We start from the raw sequence: 17,717 nt of genomic DNA on the forward strand, positions 1-17,717 counted from the left end.
AATACCACTTGTAACTATTAAAACCAAAACATTTCAGAATAGACATCAGATTAAAAGTAAAGATAAGCATTCAATATTTATGCTTTCACCCATAATTCCACAAAAAAATAAAGTGTGCTTTTGTGGGCAGGTAACTTACATGAGCACTCAGTTGTATTTTAATCACTGAAGACAATTCCAACAAGCTCCTGGTATGCCACTAGGCAGCATAACCCTTTGTTTAGCTTGCATCTGCCAATCCAAAACACTAAACTGATCTCTTAATTTCTCAAATGTCACCACCTAACCATCAGGACTGTAAGACTGAGTTTAAGTAGCAGCCAAGTCAACCAAGGTTCCAATTCTGCCCTCAGTTTCAGTCAAGAAACTCTAGTCTGCACTACTCTGGATACATAAAAGTAACAGTACAACATAGCAGAGTATGAAAGCTGCAAACTAAAAGACAATTTAAAATTAATGTTTTGGCTAACTGCTTAAACTTTTTGGTTGGTTGGAACTGGTAAACACTAAGTCCCAACAGAGAAAAGTGTCCCTATCAGTAAGGCAAGCTGCGCTAAATTACTTATACTCCAACAAACCCATCTAACCATGCACACCCACAGAACATCTAACCTCTCCATTTGACAGCCCAGCATTGCATTCAGATACGGCACCATTTAATTATGCATCGGATTGCTAGAAAAGAATAGGACAGTTAACTTACTGCTGTTTAATGAGCACGCTCTTGTTAGTTATGAATACATTCACTGTACTCATTAAATCAGGAGGCACTGGCGTTCTGAATACATCATTAAAAGGATCCAGGAATGCTGCTGCTTTGTTCAGCATGACTACATGCTCTGCTTGACAGTTGGAAAATGAGCAAGAAACGTAAGCCCCTTCCTGTTTGGCCAGCAGATTTCATTTTAAACTAAGAAGAGGGAGATAGTGCAGGGGATCTGCTTCTTCAGAGCTTCACTCACTTAGAACACATGTAAGTTTGTCTTTTTACTGCTGGCTTGAAGCAGTAACATGCTCAGTAATGTAGAACAGCAACAAAAAAATGTGTCAAGCTTGGGGGAAGAGGGGATATTACAAAAAAAAAAAAATCATAGGCCATCCTCCATACATTCAAGGAGCAGGAGTGTGCATTATTCTACCAACCTGTCAATTAGCAAAATGAACCTTCATAAAAAAAAAAAAAATCACACATACCCATAATATGGCAGTTCCCACAGTATTTACAACGTATTGATTAAGGAAGGCTGAAGAGAGAGTGAAATCTGTTAGTAGGCTCCCATACATTCACACAGGGGAGATTAAGAACACACGTTCACTTAGAGGGCGAGAAATTAATCTATCAAGGGTTGATCCAGTTACCCGCAAAGATACACACCCACATCAGAATCTGTAGGTCTAAAGCACTCTAGTTACAGAAAAATTACAATGTAACTGGCAACTGTTCAGCTTGAACCTATTGCATGGAAGTGTTTTCTGCCAAAAGAGGTGTGTGAACCAGCATCACTGATGGAATCACTGGAACTGCAGAGAATCCTGGAAGTTCAGATTTAACAAGCGCAATTGCTTCCTCTAGCACATCCTCAGGAGGGGAAAATGCATTCCTGAAACATGTTTATAACACACTGGACAAGTTGCGAAAGTTCAGAATTAGAGGGGGGCAGGAGCTGGCTGGGGCTTAACACTCTCAGCACAAGACTCAACCACTTTAATCCAAGCAATTATTTTCCAGTTAGAAAGTTGTTGATACTGCAAGAAACTATATAAATACTGGATTCTAGTCAAACAAGGACTGCCACTTATGAAGGCAAGCATAATACCATAAGCACGTTTACCACTGTCTCCTCCCATCACGCAGACATGACTGTTCATCTCTTACCTGGGAAAAACATTCTAACCAGTCATGTTAGCTAGCACATTAGGACTTTGCTTGCTCCAAGCCTTCAGAACAAGCCCCTGGAGCTCATCAAGATCCTGATTTTCTCAGTTTTGCCAACAAAATAATCTTCAGGAAAAAATCCTTCTGATTAAGCAGTCAGGCTTAATGCAACATGCCAATGACTAATCCTCTTAAATTTTCTCTAGGTCCCGCACTGTAATCTCAGTAACACAGGAGACACTGTTCTTTTCATAGGACGAATGTGGCTGTGTGGACTGTCATGATCTTATTCAAATAGCAATTGATACCTCACTGCTATCAACCTGAGTAATCAGCATCCAGGCTTCAGTGCACAGTCCAGCTTGCTTTGGGTGTAATCATACAGCAGTACTCTCAAATGACTAGGTATAAGCCATAAAACAGCACTCACCTACATGAGCCACCAAAGACTTCTGGCGTCCCACTGCTCTCTGCACTGCAGTAAATGGAGGCACTTAGTTCTTTTACATCATATTTGGAACAGCCTGAAGAACTATCTGGGTCTCCAGTGTTTTAGAACACCACCATTACCAGAAAGTAGAAAGGTTAACAGTTTGGAGATGGGGAGATCAAAAGAGAGAATCCCATTCAGACTAGATCTAGATACTTAATCTCTTGCCAGAAATAGGCACCTACAAGTGGCTCCTAATGCTTGACTAAAATCTCAGTTCACTGACTTCAAAAGAAAAAAAAAATCCCTTTAGGCCATCAGTATTGGGGTTTTGTATTCAGATAAAACAATGCAGAGAATGAACACTCAGTTGTTTTGATGAATTGTATGGTCTGTACCTGTAACATCCAGAATGAGAAAGTGAATGGGAAAAGCATGACAGCCCCAAGAAGAATTGCATGTTAGGTTATTTATTTTGGGTACTGTTCTCTTTAATCAATACTAAAAAGATCTGTATAAAGGAGCTGTCTGATTAGAGTTAGGAAGCTGAGAGATGGACATACAAAAATAAAAACTTATCAAGCATTGCATTTTCTTTCCTTTGTGCTTAACACAGGGCAAACTCATGCAGCATCTCAGCTGGTTTAGCTCAAAGAACACTACACACTTCAATGACAGGAAGGAAAAGATGATGCACACGGAACTGTTTAAACATTAATTTTTCTGCTTAGCAACAATGTGCTTATATGGTTTAAAAAAAAAAAAACATAGCACAAGAAAGAGAGACATACTTGTTACCTATTATAAATACTTCACATTCTTCAGCTCCTCATGTACCTTTGGTCTACCCTTTAGTCACTTGCACCCTGCCGGTATACACCTCCCTTTTGCATTTTGTACAACTCAAAACACATCAGAAGTCCATAGAATACTAAGCAGCTTTATATTTTGATTAAAAAAAGGAGCAGATTTATATTTTGAGGATATTTACACCGGTTAACTAACTTCCATAAGGGACTCAAATTACATATTCAAAACAGGATGCACATACTCTTATCCCACTGTGACAAAAAGAAAGAAAACCCATGCTTTTCTCCATGTTACATGCTGTATCACCATAATATAATAAGCAGTTCTGTTCACAGATTTTGAGAACGATGTGATTAATGCCTCTTTGCTCTGTATTGCATCTCATCTTTCACCTCATCACAGACATTCAAAATCTTTGCAGGAGCAGCTTTACAGTATATACATACACAAAAAGTAATACGAGGGCCCTGTCTAAATAGCAGTGTCAAAGAAAATAGAAAACAAATACATGCATGGCAGAACACTGGCACCTACGGGCTTGAGTCCTGGCTAACTCCTTAAGTCCTACTTTCCAAGGAAAGCAATTGTATGTATTCTCAGATGATCACTTCTTTCATTCTTCTGTCTCAACTACTTCAAACTGGTTTTTGATATTTGCAAGTTAACATAAAGTATCTTGTCCAGTCCATGGGAAGAGAAAAAAAAAAAAAAAAAACAAACACACATTCCTTGCATGGAAAAACAATTTGTCAGATGTTTCTTTTTCCATGTACTCCACTGCACCGTATGTGGGGGCTGGAAGAGAGCCTAAGAACATCTGCCACCGACTTTAAAACCCCCAATAATAGCACAGCTGGTGTCCCCAGTCTAATGATTTCAGCACAGACTCATGTGACCACTCCTGACTCTGTCCCCCAGCCCTGGCAAAGTGCAGAAACACTCAAAGGTTGGACTCGGTTCATTCATTTTTAACTCGATTTGCATTTCACTAAAGAACCAACACAGAAAGTTGAAATGCTTGCATTTTGAGCAGTTCAACAGTGACTGTTTCCATAGGATATCCCCGTGCTTCTTCCATTAAATCCCAGTTTAGCAGAGCACTCCCTGGTCCATAAAATGAAGCTACTCAAGAAACTAAGCGCATGTCTCAGTGATCAAGGGTTAGAAACACAAAGTGCTTTAACTGCACTTAACTGTATTACAGAGGTGTTGGATGTGTGCATACCTCACTAAACCCATGGACTATCTTCCATTCTTGTGCATTTAGTTTACTTACAAATAAATGTTTCTACCCACTTTCTTTTAGACATGTTCAAAAGCTGGTTTACAGAGAAGAAAACCTTTATTTCAAAGAGGGAAAAAAAGGCGGCAGAAGAGCAAGGAACTCAGGAAATTGAACTATGATTTAGCTCAGGCACAGTCAGCACTTGGGCATTAACAGGTATTTATCACAGAGATGATTTAGAGAAACATCTGTGATTTCCCATGCCCAAAGGGAACATAACAAAACAGTATGACAGGCTCTGTGAAGGTGGGAACAAAGAAAGTAATGTTGGGGGGGGGGGGGGGGGGGGCGGGGGGGGAGGTGCCTGAGACTCCCATTACACTTCAGCCTACCCTCTTTACTCTTTAATCTACACAAAAGCTTCAAGCAGTCAACAGGCATGAGTTCAGTTTATGATTTAACATAATGTGTGCGGGTGCACCCATGAAAGGCTAGACCTGACCCAGTAACTGGCTGTCTCTAGCACAGACAGGAGAGACAAGCATTCCACAGCCAAGTTTAGTCACTGGCAAAGCACGAAGGGGTGGCTACTTTAGCAAATTACTGTATCCACAGTAACAACAGACTGAATACTGAGCTCCAAATACCAGGGACAGCCCATTTAATCGGTCTACTATAAAAAAACAGTATGACCCTAACGTCCTAATCGAAGAATGTTTCATTCATATTTCCCATGAGGGAGAAAGGGGAAAAAAACCCAAAAGCAGATAAAGGCAACACTTTGTAAATTCCCAAGCTGTCCAACAATGTCGGCCCACTTTAAAGTAAGAGCCATTTAGCAGATTATCTTTCCTAATTTGCACCACATCACTGAATAGCAAAGGGAAACAGAAGAGAAAATACAGAGTAAGTTACTTTCTAGTTTTATATAAAACCACTGAAGTCTGAGAAAGGTTAATACACAAGATCAGCCCATTTACAGTAATCAATTTGGCTGTGAGAATTATATGCCTTACTCCTCTGCTAGATCAAGATACATTTTAGGTAGCATTTTTTCCTCGAGTCTCACACAGGCTATTAAACTACACACATGCTCTTTATTTCTGACTTCACTATGAAAAAAGTATGTTTTAAGAAACTAGGCAAACTGACCCACCTTCTCAACCAAATTCTAAACATCAGCAAGAACTAGATCTAAGGAGGAAACCTGCAGCAGAAAAGCATCTATAGGAAATAAAAAAAAGATACAGCCTCAAACACCATCAGTATGATCATGAATTCTTAATACCAAAAACTGTACAACACAACTGCCTATAGAAGGCTGTATATATGTGGTCATGCGATAGATTTCTGACTGCAAATAAGGCAAATCCACTTCATTCCCACCTTAAACTGCAACTAGGGAGCTAAGTATGCAATGGCAGCAACAGCTGTATCACAAGTGTTGACTGTAGCAAAGATCTGGGCTGGCACCAATACTGAATTACACTGCTTTTTAAAAATAAATTTGACATCAGACACATTAAAGAAGTCTTCTGTTGCTGTGCTGTTGCTTGTGTAACAGATACAGTAACTCCAAATAGGACACACGATGCCCTTCAACTTGGCAGGAAAGACTGCTGTTCACAAAACAAGCATAACCTCTCAGAGGCACAATTTGCAGAACAAAGTTCTCCTGCATAAACCAGCTCAAACTGCAGGCTTGCAGTGGGCACATAACGACTGTTGTCTCCAGATTCTGTTTCCTCACTTGCTACAAACCCAAACTCCTTTTCCTCTTCTCTCTGGTGCCACATGCTGTAGCTCCAAGTCTCGTGTGACAGAAAGCAGGTAGAGACAAGGAGTTCTTCTAAGTGGATTAGTACTTCCACACTTCAACAAGACAGCGAGAGATTCTAGCCATCTACGCTGCAGCCATCCTGCACTGCAGCTGCGCTATTTCACTCAATACAACAATATCTGCATACAATTTACAAGTTCTCAGCCTTACCCTACTTGCAAGATCAAGCTATTGGATCGGGAAAAGGCCAGGAATCTTAACCTCCATGCTTTCTAGCCCATCTGCATGCTATCCTCTCATGCATGCTTCCTCTCAGCAATTTGTAATTTATCCAGAAAACAGTTTTCCCTTCCTGAGTATTTCAACATGTGCCTTATTAAGCAGCTGTCCTGATAGAACTTGTATTTTGCTATTCAGGAAACTACAGGCTGGGGTATAAGACAAATGAGTACATCAGACAACAGACAGCCACAATGCAAACATTGTATAACTGCAAAGTACAGTCATTGATAGACACAGTTACCACAACCTGTAATAAATAATTCCTGCTTGGCCAATTCCCATATTTCTGGAAATAAGTCTCTGACAGCACTGCCGCCAACAGTCCGGAGAAGATTGGGGGTGGATGGGGGAGCTGTTTTAACATTATAAACTAATCACATCTCAGACATATGGAGCTACGGAGCAGCCTAGAAGCCTTCCAAACTACAATTAAGTTCAATTAATGAGACAGTCCCCTACCTTAAACGGCCTTAATACTCATTCACCAGCTGAGCACTTTATATAAAGAGGTGATAGGCTCCAGTGAAAGTCACTTGGCTAAACTTAGCTCAAAGAGTAACAAACCCTAGAAGCACACACCGTGCAACAATCAGCTATTTCACTATGGCTGAATCTTGTGCCAGTTGATATCCCCGTCTTGAATAAATCTTAAAGCAAGAGTTAACAGAAGTGGATAGCAATCTTGTATTATTGCAACTTTGTGCTTATTTTTGAGTTGGGCATGCTCTGTAGATAAGAGGCAAAACTTGGAGCAAATACCCAGGGCAGCATCGCTACACTCAGTTGCATTTACCAGCACTGATCTGAAACAGGTTAACAGACTAGCTTTGCCCTCCTGTTTACACCATCTCCCAAGAAAACTCACAGGTTTGCTAACCCACCTGTCAAGGTGCAAACGGGAACTGGTTCAACAATAGTGTGTTTCCAAGAAATACACTTGCTGCTTTTGTGTCTTCTCATTTAAGCTGCACACATGCTTTACCACAAAGTATCATACCCCAGGGCACAATGAAAAAGTAGAAGCATCAGTGCTTAAGTATTACAAGAGCCATTTGCAAGTGCAGAACACAGAACTGTTTCATGCTCTCATTTCTTTTGTGGTCATTTAGAAGTATGCAATACAAAAGCTTCACACAGAGTAAACTAAACATACACTGGGCAGAGCTCAAGCCAGCACAGATCTCTTAACCTGAAGGTCATATTGTCAGTACCACAAATGTGGAAGCAGCTGCTGACATTTTGACATGGTCCATATATTGCAGCACTCAAGATCCAAGAGACTGTAATTCAGAAATGCATTTGAGGTGTCAAGACTTCCACACTCTTTCTACCTCCACAGCTGAGGTACTATATGTACTAACTATATCCAGTCAGGTGCACTACTGTATCCAACAGTATTCAAATGGGGTTTGGGGTTTTTTTAATTATTATTGTTATTAAAAAGCAGAGACGACCAGACGTCTATATATAGGCTCCCAAGACAAAATACTAGTCATTTTGAACCAAACATCTTGTCTTATAATGGATCCTTCCAAATTTTACTCCCCTCCTCCAAAACACACTCACCCACCATATCACTGTATTTCTTTCTCCACCTTTTTCCCTTCAGGCATGCTAAGGATGATCTTCACACAAAAAGCAACGAGTAACCACCTGTTTAACCACTGTGATTCATGTCTGGTTTTGCTGTTCTGGAGTGTAAATGGTAAACTATGTTGAATCTCGACTCACTTCATTGGCTCCTGCAATTATTTCCCAAAAGAACAAAGATAACCCTCAAGACCAAAAAAATCCCAACCAACCCACCCCTTTTAGTCAGTAATCCACCTTATGATTTGGACTTCACTCAAGGAATCATTCCTGACTTACAGGACCATATTCTGCTTCTCATAACTGATAAAAATTTACACCTGTAAATACCAGTTTCCAACTCCTATTAACTTCCTATTGTTCAAGAGATTGGTTAGTCCACTTGTTCAGAAATGCCTTTTTTTTTTTTTTTTTTTAGATCAGTTTTAACAGACACTTTAGGTTGTTGAGGCATGAAATACAGCTAGGCAGCATAACTTCTTTTGGCTACCACAGCCATCTCTGGGATTTATAATAAGATCTGGCATACTGCGTAAGTTACCCTAGAGAACAAATGTTTTGTGAAAAAATATTTCAAAGTTTATAAAATAAAATAATTATTTCAATTTTGGGTGGTCTGTTTATTATTTGTTCGGATTTTTTTAAGAGTTAAATCTTAAATAAGGCTTCACTTGCATTTTATCAGTTCCATTTAGCCTTGTTTGTTAATATCTGTTTTTTACATGCCTCCGTGCAATGAGTTGCTGCAAAGAACTTTACAAAGGATTAACTGACTCCCTGTAAAGAAAAGATTGACATTTCTCTCTTGGAGCTCTTAAGTGAGGAGATAACGGAGAATCTATAATACTTGACACACAAAACAAAGCCAGAGAAACAGTATGGTTAAAAAAAAAAGGGAAAACACAAAACGGGAAGAAACAGTAAAGATTAGCCAGTGTCGTTTCAGAACATCTGATACCTTAATATTCTGAGATCCCAAGAGTTCAAAATCCTTTCACTTCTCCAGTGGTAACTGACAATACCATTGAACAATGCAGTGTCCAAAACCGTCCCTCCCAAAGTCTATTCTTTAGCTCGAAGTACATTCAATTCCAAGTTGCCACACAGCCGTACTGTAAGGTTTCTATCACAAAACAACAGTTTTCAGTTAACGATCAGGAACCACCAATTCCCAGTCAGAACAGAAATTAACTACCTGTTGTAGGATTCAGATCAGAGCCAGAACAGGCTGAAGCCCTGTAACTGCATGCCTTCCCAACTTCTGGAGATCTAAGTTAAGTATTTTATAACTGTTCAGTCTAGGAGTTCGCTAAACAAAACAAACAAAAAAAAATCTTTTACTCCCACATTACAATAACGGCTCGCTTACTTTTTCCAGAGAAAGGTCTGAGGAATGAAGAACACAGCAAACATCTGCTGTAACAAGTCATGTTACAAGCTGATCGCTTTCCTGATTATGCAGCCCCTCCTATTTCCTCTTACTCACTTCTGCTACAGTATCATATCATGGCTTTATCTTCCAGTTATTCCCACTGGTCATAGGATCAAAACAATAGGCTTGCTGCTAGGTGCATTTAGGAATTTCCTCTCAGCCTTTTTGACAAGGTAATTAGTGTTAATTTACCATCTCAGATAACAGAAATAGGACAGGGTAGTCAATCTTCACCATGCATTTCTGCTAATGAAGATTACTGAAACTATGTTTGCTGCTTTCTTCTATTAAAAAAACACAAAGCACCAAAACCAAAACTCCCACACAACTAGCAAATGATACAATTCCGATAACATTAATTTTAATTTTTAACGCGAGTCATATAACTTAATGCACACATGTTAAATATAAGGTGTGGTGTTATTCACCTAGAGCAAACTAAACACTAATTGGCCTTGCCTGCACACTCCTGACTTGCCTTTGTACCATCTCCAGCATTCATCTAACTCCCTAAAAACAGAAACTGGCAAAAACCTAAAACCAAAGAAATAAAACCGATTTTTCAAAACATGTTTTTCCAGTTTGCCTCCCTGGCTTATTTCCCCATAGGGTAATAGTGAGAAAGATCTGCAGACAAAGCAGTACAATACATAGCTGGTGATGAGGCAGGACTAATTCCCACCAGAGCTGGCAAACTGTGACACCAGGCCAATCTGGCTGCAAAAGCACAACCTTCAGGCACACTCTTTCCCAGTCACCTCTAGCTAACATTAGCGTAGGCTGTCCTGGAAACACACCCTCATCCTACCACACACCTACCCTGAAGCCATATATTCCCATCACTCCTTTTCCCCTCAGACACACTGGTGATTGTACCACTCCAATGTGATCAGGAACCTGGTTGAAAGGCTAAGCCAAGGGGATGGGGGAGGCAGGCAGGAGAGGGCACACAGAGGGTGGTGTCAAGTACTTTTCAGCTAGATCACCTCTCTGAACTGGGCCACTGCATGCCCACACAAGGAGCAGTGCATGAGGGAGGGGAGAGGACAGGGAAGGAAGATCGCCCTCTTCTGCAGCTTCAGTTGTTTGTCAGGAAAATACTTTGGTTTGGTTTTTTTAAAGAGTCATGCCACTAAACCAGGGCACTCTGTTGGCTTCACCTGTTACCTCCTTTTAGGCTTCCATCTTCAGCTTCCATCTGCAGCTTTGAGGATTTTCAAATACTGGTGTTGCAATGTTATCTTCCAAGCTTCATTGCCATGAGAACAGCAATTCCTGGTAGGACTTAGATCACCAATATTTCCATCAACTACTGCATGTGCTTACCCATGGCACCACAGGTCTGAGGGAAACCACTAGGTGAGCACCCAGAGCCAGAATTTACAGAAGCTACACAAGCATTAATCCAGGGTTTAACAGCAATGGCCTCTTCTGGAGATTACAGAGGTGGTTTCAATTTACCCAGACCAATTCAACAGTCACATGAAACTGAAGCTGAGAAACTGACTGGCAACTGAAGAGCTCAGAAACATTTTAGTTCTTGTTGAATTCGGACCTGCTGGCAGAGCAGGTGTGCTAGATGTACAAATCCAAGAAATAATCCATTTAGTCAGTTGGTAGAAAGGTTAGGTTTAATCCCAAAATTTAAGAAAGTTAATTATGATTAACAGTAAGGACCATTTAAAAGTACAGTTTTGCTCACCTGAATTGAAACTTGTCTAAATCTTGTCTAAATACCAGCTGACAATCATGTGAGAATTTTTTTTAAGGATACACCAGTTTTACGCCAGAAATATGTGAAATTGATAAATTCTTACTATAAATACTCACATAGTTCAAAACAGTGCATTCATACTACTTCTGGATCAAAAAATCCCACATTTACAGCCACATTTCATAGATTCACGGAATGGTCTGGGCTGGAAAGGACCTTTAAAGATCAACTCGTCCAAACCCTGGTCATGGGCAGGGACATCTTTCATTAGATCAGGCTGCTCAAAGCCCTGTCCAGCCTGATTTTGAACGTTTCCAATGATGGGCCATCCAAAACTTTACTGTGCATATTATTTAAGGTCATATCATTAAGATACATTTCCTGCCATCAAGTATCATCAACAACAATTTGGGAACAGGAATAAGATACAAAATATCCCTTAACGAATGAAATAAGATCATCATAAAATCCTGATTGCTGAATTTAAGAAATCCACTCTCTGCTTTTAGGAGATACATTCATCACTCATACCCAAAGTGCAGTGGCATCCATCTGTCTGCTTCATCAGGTCTGAGAAGCTTTTCATTAGAGTTCGGTATCTACCATAAATTGTTAATTCTGTGTTTATTCCCTTGGAACTATACATGCTTATGATCTTTACCTTTACATACAAACATTCCTAACTTTAATACATTACTCATTCCACAACAGCAGTTATCCAAACTTCATTTTTTTAAAAGAAAGACAGCAATACCCCCATGAAAAAAACAAGATAAGAAATGTCTGGATAGGAATCAAGTCACAGATCTCACTCCTCTCCTCTCTTTCCTCCTACGCAGTATAACAGTAGAGGGGGACATCTATAACAAAACTTTCCACTTTTCTTCCTCTATGTCAACATACAGCAGGTATCCTCCAGAAGCTAGTAAATAGTACAAAATGGGTGCAGTGTTTACTCTTGGAGGGAGGAGGTTGGTAAGTCAGGCTCCAGAAGCTCTGAGACTCTGACTTACCTAGAACAGTCATCAGTGAGCAAAGTGAGATGGCACTGTGTTTTGGACATGCTGTGCTCCCAGTTTGTGAAATCCCAGACTCCCATTATGAACACTGACCTTTTTTGTGACACCCCATGGTTAGCTTAATAGTCCCTCGGTTTTACTGAAGGCAAAAAGAACATAGAAATTGCATCAAAATCACTACTACAACAGTAGCCCCACCATATCCTGAACAACCCATCTGCCAGACGTGTATTTAAAACTTTTCTAAAATGCAAGCAAATTACTTGAGCAAGTCACACACTCTTCAGAGAAAGGAGAGTCTTCTGGCCCACCTGTAGTTTTTCTTTTGTAAGAGGATTAGTAATGTACATTATCAACTCTAGTACTGTAAATAAAAAAGGGGAAGTGTAGCACTTGCATCTACTGAGGAGGCTGTCTGTTTCAGATACTCTATGTCAGGTCCTGAACAGCTAATACCACAGAGGGTGCCAATACCCTGATCCTAACAGACTGCCAGGCTTCTTAACAGAGATTCACAAGAACTGGAATTAATTCTAGTACTGGCACCAACTCCTGAATTACTTCAGTCAAATGTTTTGATCTCACTGACCCCCTCCATCCTTTGCAAAATAAGATAAGACCGATTTCCGTGACCCATGAATGCTTAAACAAACTCAGTTCATTAGAAGTTTACACTGAATGTTTTGTAGCTTTTGCAATGTAAAAGAGAAGATATTTAAGAAAGTCACGTTTGCCTAAGGTACAACAGTTCCTAAATGAAGTCTCATTTAGTAGATAAAAGCAGTACAAGTGAGTGTCATGGAGAAATCAATGTTCTCTACAGAAAAAACATAGCATAACATACATCCAATAGCATGACAGCAGAGACTGCTTTGGACTTTGGGACAAGACTGTATTCTGCCAGGTAAGTGCGGTATCTAATCCATCTCAGTCTTCTCATTCTAATGGCTTTGGATGCCTTGCAAAACAAGATTTTTGAGAAAACCATTATGAAGTAAAATTCTAGGGAACAAATACAAGAATAATCAAAGGTTATAAACATTTCAAACAAACAGAAGAAGCACTTCCAGGTCACATTACTTTATACAGGAAATTTGTGGCACTCAGGTCGGTCAGCCACAAATCACTGGATCAAACTGTAACATGCTTATCTATAACCTGACAAGATTACATAAGCCTCAGGAAATACAGCCATAAAAGACTCATCTTGCCATGACCTTCACACATGCAGGTTTGCAGAACTCATTCATTACAGGGCCCAAGCCTCTAGGAAGGTAATGTTTTTGGTAAACACTGATCCCCACCCCCTCCATAACTTCCTGGAAGCGATCATTACTGTAGTATTAGCACAGCAAAACAGAAATCTACCACTTCTTTCTGAAGGCACTGCAATTTGTGACTACAGGAGAAGATCTACAATAAGAAACCATATTACCAGAAAGATTTATTTCCTCCTTACCACTTTACACCAAAGGTGCACACGTCCCCAGAAATACAGCCACTATGACCAGTCCACAGAGAAAGAAATCCCATTCAACACAGGTTTAAAGGACAGTCTCAGGACTTTGACATTGCTCCAATGTCTTCCAGTTCTGCTCATTTTACAGGTACCACTGGGGCAAATCCATGCACTAGGTTTGTATAGATTTGAACTGCAAGGTTTCTGCTTACTACAGGGAAGTGGATGGTGCCCCCTTGCAAAGTATGCAAATGTGCAGTATCTGATGGTGAAACCAGGCTTTCTGGGACAGGCCATGTTGTCAGTAATACAGGTTCCACTTATGCAAACATTAAAGAGGACAGCAAGTGCAAAAGTCTCTATCTCCACAAGCAGCAGACATCGATGTAAATATTAAAAAATACCTCTCTCTCCAAATAAAACTGCACTTCAGTATTCTCTAGACACCAAATTATGGCTCCTGTCAGACCATAATTCATGCAGAGTCCTTACCTGCATGAAATTAAAGTCCAATATGACATTACCAGCACCTGCCTCTAAAAATGAGAATTTATGTGAACATACAATACAGAAATGTACTGATTGGTTACAATCTACAGTAATCAACTCACCTCCTCAAAGAGGTGCACATAACTATTTCAACGTCTCCACAGTTTTTAATCATCCATTCTAGGCTATTTTTCTACTGTATGAACATTTTCCTAACCTTTAGTTTCTATTAAAAGATGTGACAAGTCAACTCAGCATTATTTTAAACTGCATTGAAAATTAACGATAAGCAGTTTTTCCATGTTTTGTTTGAAGCACTGTAACTGTTACACAGCAGAGCATGGCAGGAGGGTGGTCTTACATTTTTCCTTCAACAGCTGTTCAGACAGGTGGAAAGAGAGGTGATCCTTCCCGTCTGCTCAGTACTGGTGAGGCCACACTTGGGGTACTGTGTGCAGTTCTGGGCTCTCCAGTGTAAGAGAGACATAAACATATTAGAGAGAGTAATGTGAAGGGCCATTAACACAAAGAAAGGAGACTAGAGCATCCCTCTATAAGGAGAGGCTGAGAGAGCTGGGATTGTTCAGCCTGGAGAACAGAAAGCTCAGACGAATCTCATCAACGTGTATAAATACCTGAAGTGAGGGCACATAGACAATAGAGCCAGGCTTTTTTCAGTGGTGCTCAGTGACAGGACCAGAGGCCATGGGTACCAACTGAAACACAGGAAGTTCCCTCTGAAAATCAGGAAACAATTTTTCACTGTGAGGGTGACTGAGCACTGGCACAGGTTGCCCAGAGAGGTTGTGGAGTCTCCATCTTTGGAGATACTCAGAAGATGTCTGGACACAGTCCTCAGCAATCAGTTGTAGCTGCCCTGCTGGAGCAGTGGAGTTGGATCAGATGACTTCCAGGAATCCCTTCCAACCTCAGCCATGCTGTGATCCACCAAACACAACGTGGTACACTTTCCACAGAGCTCCTATCTTCACACACAACCATTAAGTCAACTTTGCCCTTTTACAATACATTGCCTGCAGAATCCCAGAAATTCAAACTCTTAATCGCTTTGTATTTCTCTTCATTGCATTTTCTATACCAGTCATTTTTCATTCTGGTGTTCACTTTCCTTAAACGGTCTGCAAAAAGAAACTAAAGAAATAACATTTATATGTTTTACTACACATTAAGACGTAAAAGTATTTGCAAACTGCCTGCAGAGTTACAAGAGATTCACAAAGTAAAAGCAGTAGAGGAAAAGAGTGATTGTCTTAATAAAATCTCTTGTTTCTACTTTCCAAACACTTCAGAACACATTGTAAGAAATGTTTAGGAAAAAAAATAAAAAAAAACCAAACAAACCAGAAACCATGAGCCATTTTCACATGGCTGTTTCACTAGACAAGCAACATTTAATTAGAAATACCTGGATAATTTTTGCCCAGAGTGATTAAACACATACAGAAGTTTTAACTTGGATGAAAACACTTCAGGATGGAGCCATAAGCTCACAGCTTTGCTAATGAAACTAGATCACCCAGTTCTTTCTGGTCTTATGGTCTATGAAGAAAAACATTTATCTGCTGATGCTATAAAACCCAAGGCAAAAAGCTCTGCTGATTTTGTATGAGTTTTAAAAAGGGAAAGCCTGTCCAAAGAAGTCTGCTAAGAACAAATAACTGAAGAAGGCAGAAGGAAAACAAGGTTGTGGTTTTTTCCTAAGATTAGTTCATATTACTTTATAAATCTAAAATCATGCTATTTTATACATTAAGTTTTGAGGACTGCATTATTCACAATAAAGACTATAATTTGTGGGCATCTTGCTCAGGAAAGAACACTCAGAAATGCAGACCAAACTGAGAGCTAGTAAAATGAAAATATTCAAATTTATTCTTAAGTATATTTGCATTCTATATGATAATGGATAATATCTGTATAGCCCGAGAACATCAACTGCTCAGTATTTCTCTCTTCTGTTCATACAGGTGATGAGAGTCAAAAATATTCCATAAGCACATAGATATGTAGCAGGTTATTGTCAGGCTTGGCATTAGCATCTCATCTACCAAGACACAACTGGTGTTGGTTATATCAAAGCTTAGAGTGCAGCAGTTTCAAAATCAGCTTATACTCACTGAAGACTTTCCCTCCTGACACCTAAGCCTCAGCCACTTACTCCTATTGCTTCCTTTGCCTCACTGCTAACAGCCTGCTCAGCAGCTCAGAGGTCAGACAATCTGATTGAAAATTAACCTTGAAAACAGTTCTGGGCTACATCACAGAGTTGATTCCCAGCAACATAATACAGAAGGGGGCAGAAGAAGGAATCCACAGCCAGGAGAAAATTTGCTCTGCTGAGGAGCAACATGGTCTTATGTCAAAACAACCTAATAATGAAACTCTGCGAGAGCTTTTAAACCAAGCTCTTCTCACGTTTCCTTCCTCCTTTGTATTACTGACTGCTACTGTGTTTTCAACTTCTGCTACAAATGCAAGCAAAAACAACAGGGCTCTAATATATATTAATCCATCAGAATACTTGAAAAACAAAATGCATGCACACAATGATATATGTTGCTTGAAAAGTAGCATCATCATTTGGGTTTACAGCACCTAATGGACTGCAAGGTTAGACAATCCTGTCCAGAGAAGCTGTAAATGCAAAGAATCGACTGCAGTACAGTCACTAACCGATTTAACTAAAGCAAATCTGCCAACATAATTGAATCTAAGAATTATCTCTGAGCTAATCTGTTTGTGCTATCAATAAGCCTCTTAGCTGGACAACTAAAAGCAGGATGACTATATAGCATGACTTTTTGCACTGCAATCAATAGGCTCCAATAAAGAGAGACATACTGATGAATCAAAGTTCAAATAAAGGACAGTTTTGAACAAATAATATTAGCAGTGAAAACCTGAAATTTATTTAGGAGCCATCATGTTATTCGTTACAAAGTAAAATGGGAGTGCTCGTGAACTCACACAACTACCTCAGTCAAACCACTGAGTAAGCAGGAAGGCTCTGAATCAGACACCAACTGGTATCTTTGGAAAGCCTGTCTTAACAGGAAATTAATTCTCGAGATTTTTCTCTCTCCCACATATAGCTCTGATCCCACAAAACTGAGCCCTCCACACAATGGCAGCATTCCAAGGAGGCAAAGGCATTGCTCATGGAGTTTTAATGATAACAAACATGGCCCACAAACATACCTTCACTGCACAGGCACTGTAGATCACAAACCAGTTCTACAGTTCAGCATTACAAAGTTTTGTACATTAACTGAACTGTCTACAACTGACATGCAACAGCTCTCATGTAGCGAATAGAAAGCATTTCTCCTACTTACTGTTTTTATGAGAAGTCTGAAAGCCACTTGGTGTGCAATCACTACTGGAATCTATTCCTTTTAATAGCCCTTATGCAACACACCAAGGTCAATCTCATTCACAGCAGAAACAACTAACGTGACCGTCACACAGGGAGTTGTCAGGATGGCTTTGGTCATTTTACATGCAGTTTACGTGTGTTTATTTTTTAATCTTGATCTTGGTGCCGCCGCTAAGCTTTGTACAGAGGTGTACATCTGGAGAAAAGGAACAGT

At 39.9% G+C, this 17,717-nt stretch overlaps 1 protein-coding gene across 4 annotated transcripts in view; it reads right to left on the minus strand.

Moving 5' to 3' along the window:
• Positions 1-17,717, minus strand: part of TRAK1 (trafficking kinesin protein 1) — a 140,923-nt gene that overhangs the window by 119,160 nt on the left and 4,046 nt on the right. Inside the window, exon 1 of one of the 4 annotated variants that reach the window (XM_056334480.1) lies at positions 2,307-2,329. The exons of the other annotated variants lie outside the window; for them this stretch is intronic. The gene's annotated coding sequence lies outside the window, so the exon portion shown is untranslated. Of the gene's footprint in view, positions 1-2,306; positions 2,330-17,717 lie in introns of those variants that run through there. 4 annotated transcript variants of the gene reach the window in all.

The sequence above is a fragment of the Falco biarmicus genome, chromosome 4 (genome assembly GCF_023638135.1).
Source record: "Falco biarmicus isolate bFalBia1 chromosome 4, bFalBia1.pri, whole genome shotgun sequence".
Lineage (NCBI taxonomy): Eukaryota > Metazoa > Chordata > Aves > Falconiformes > Falconidae > Falco > Falco biarmicus.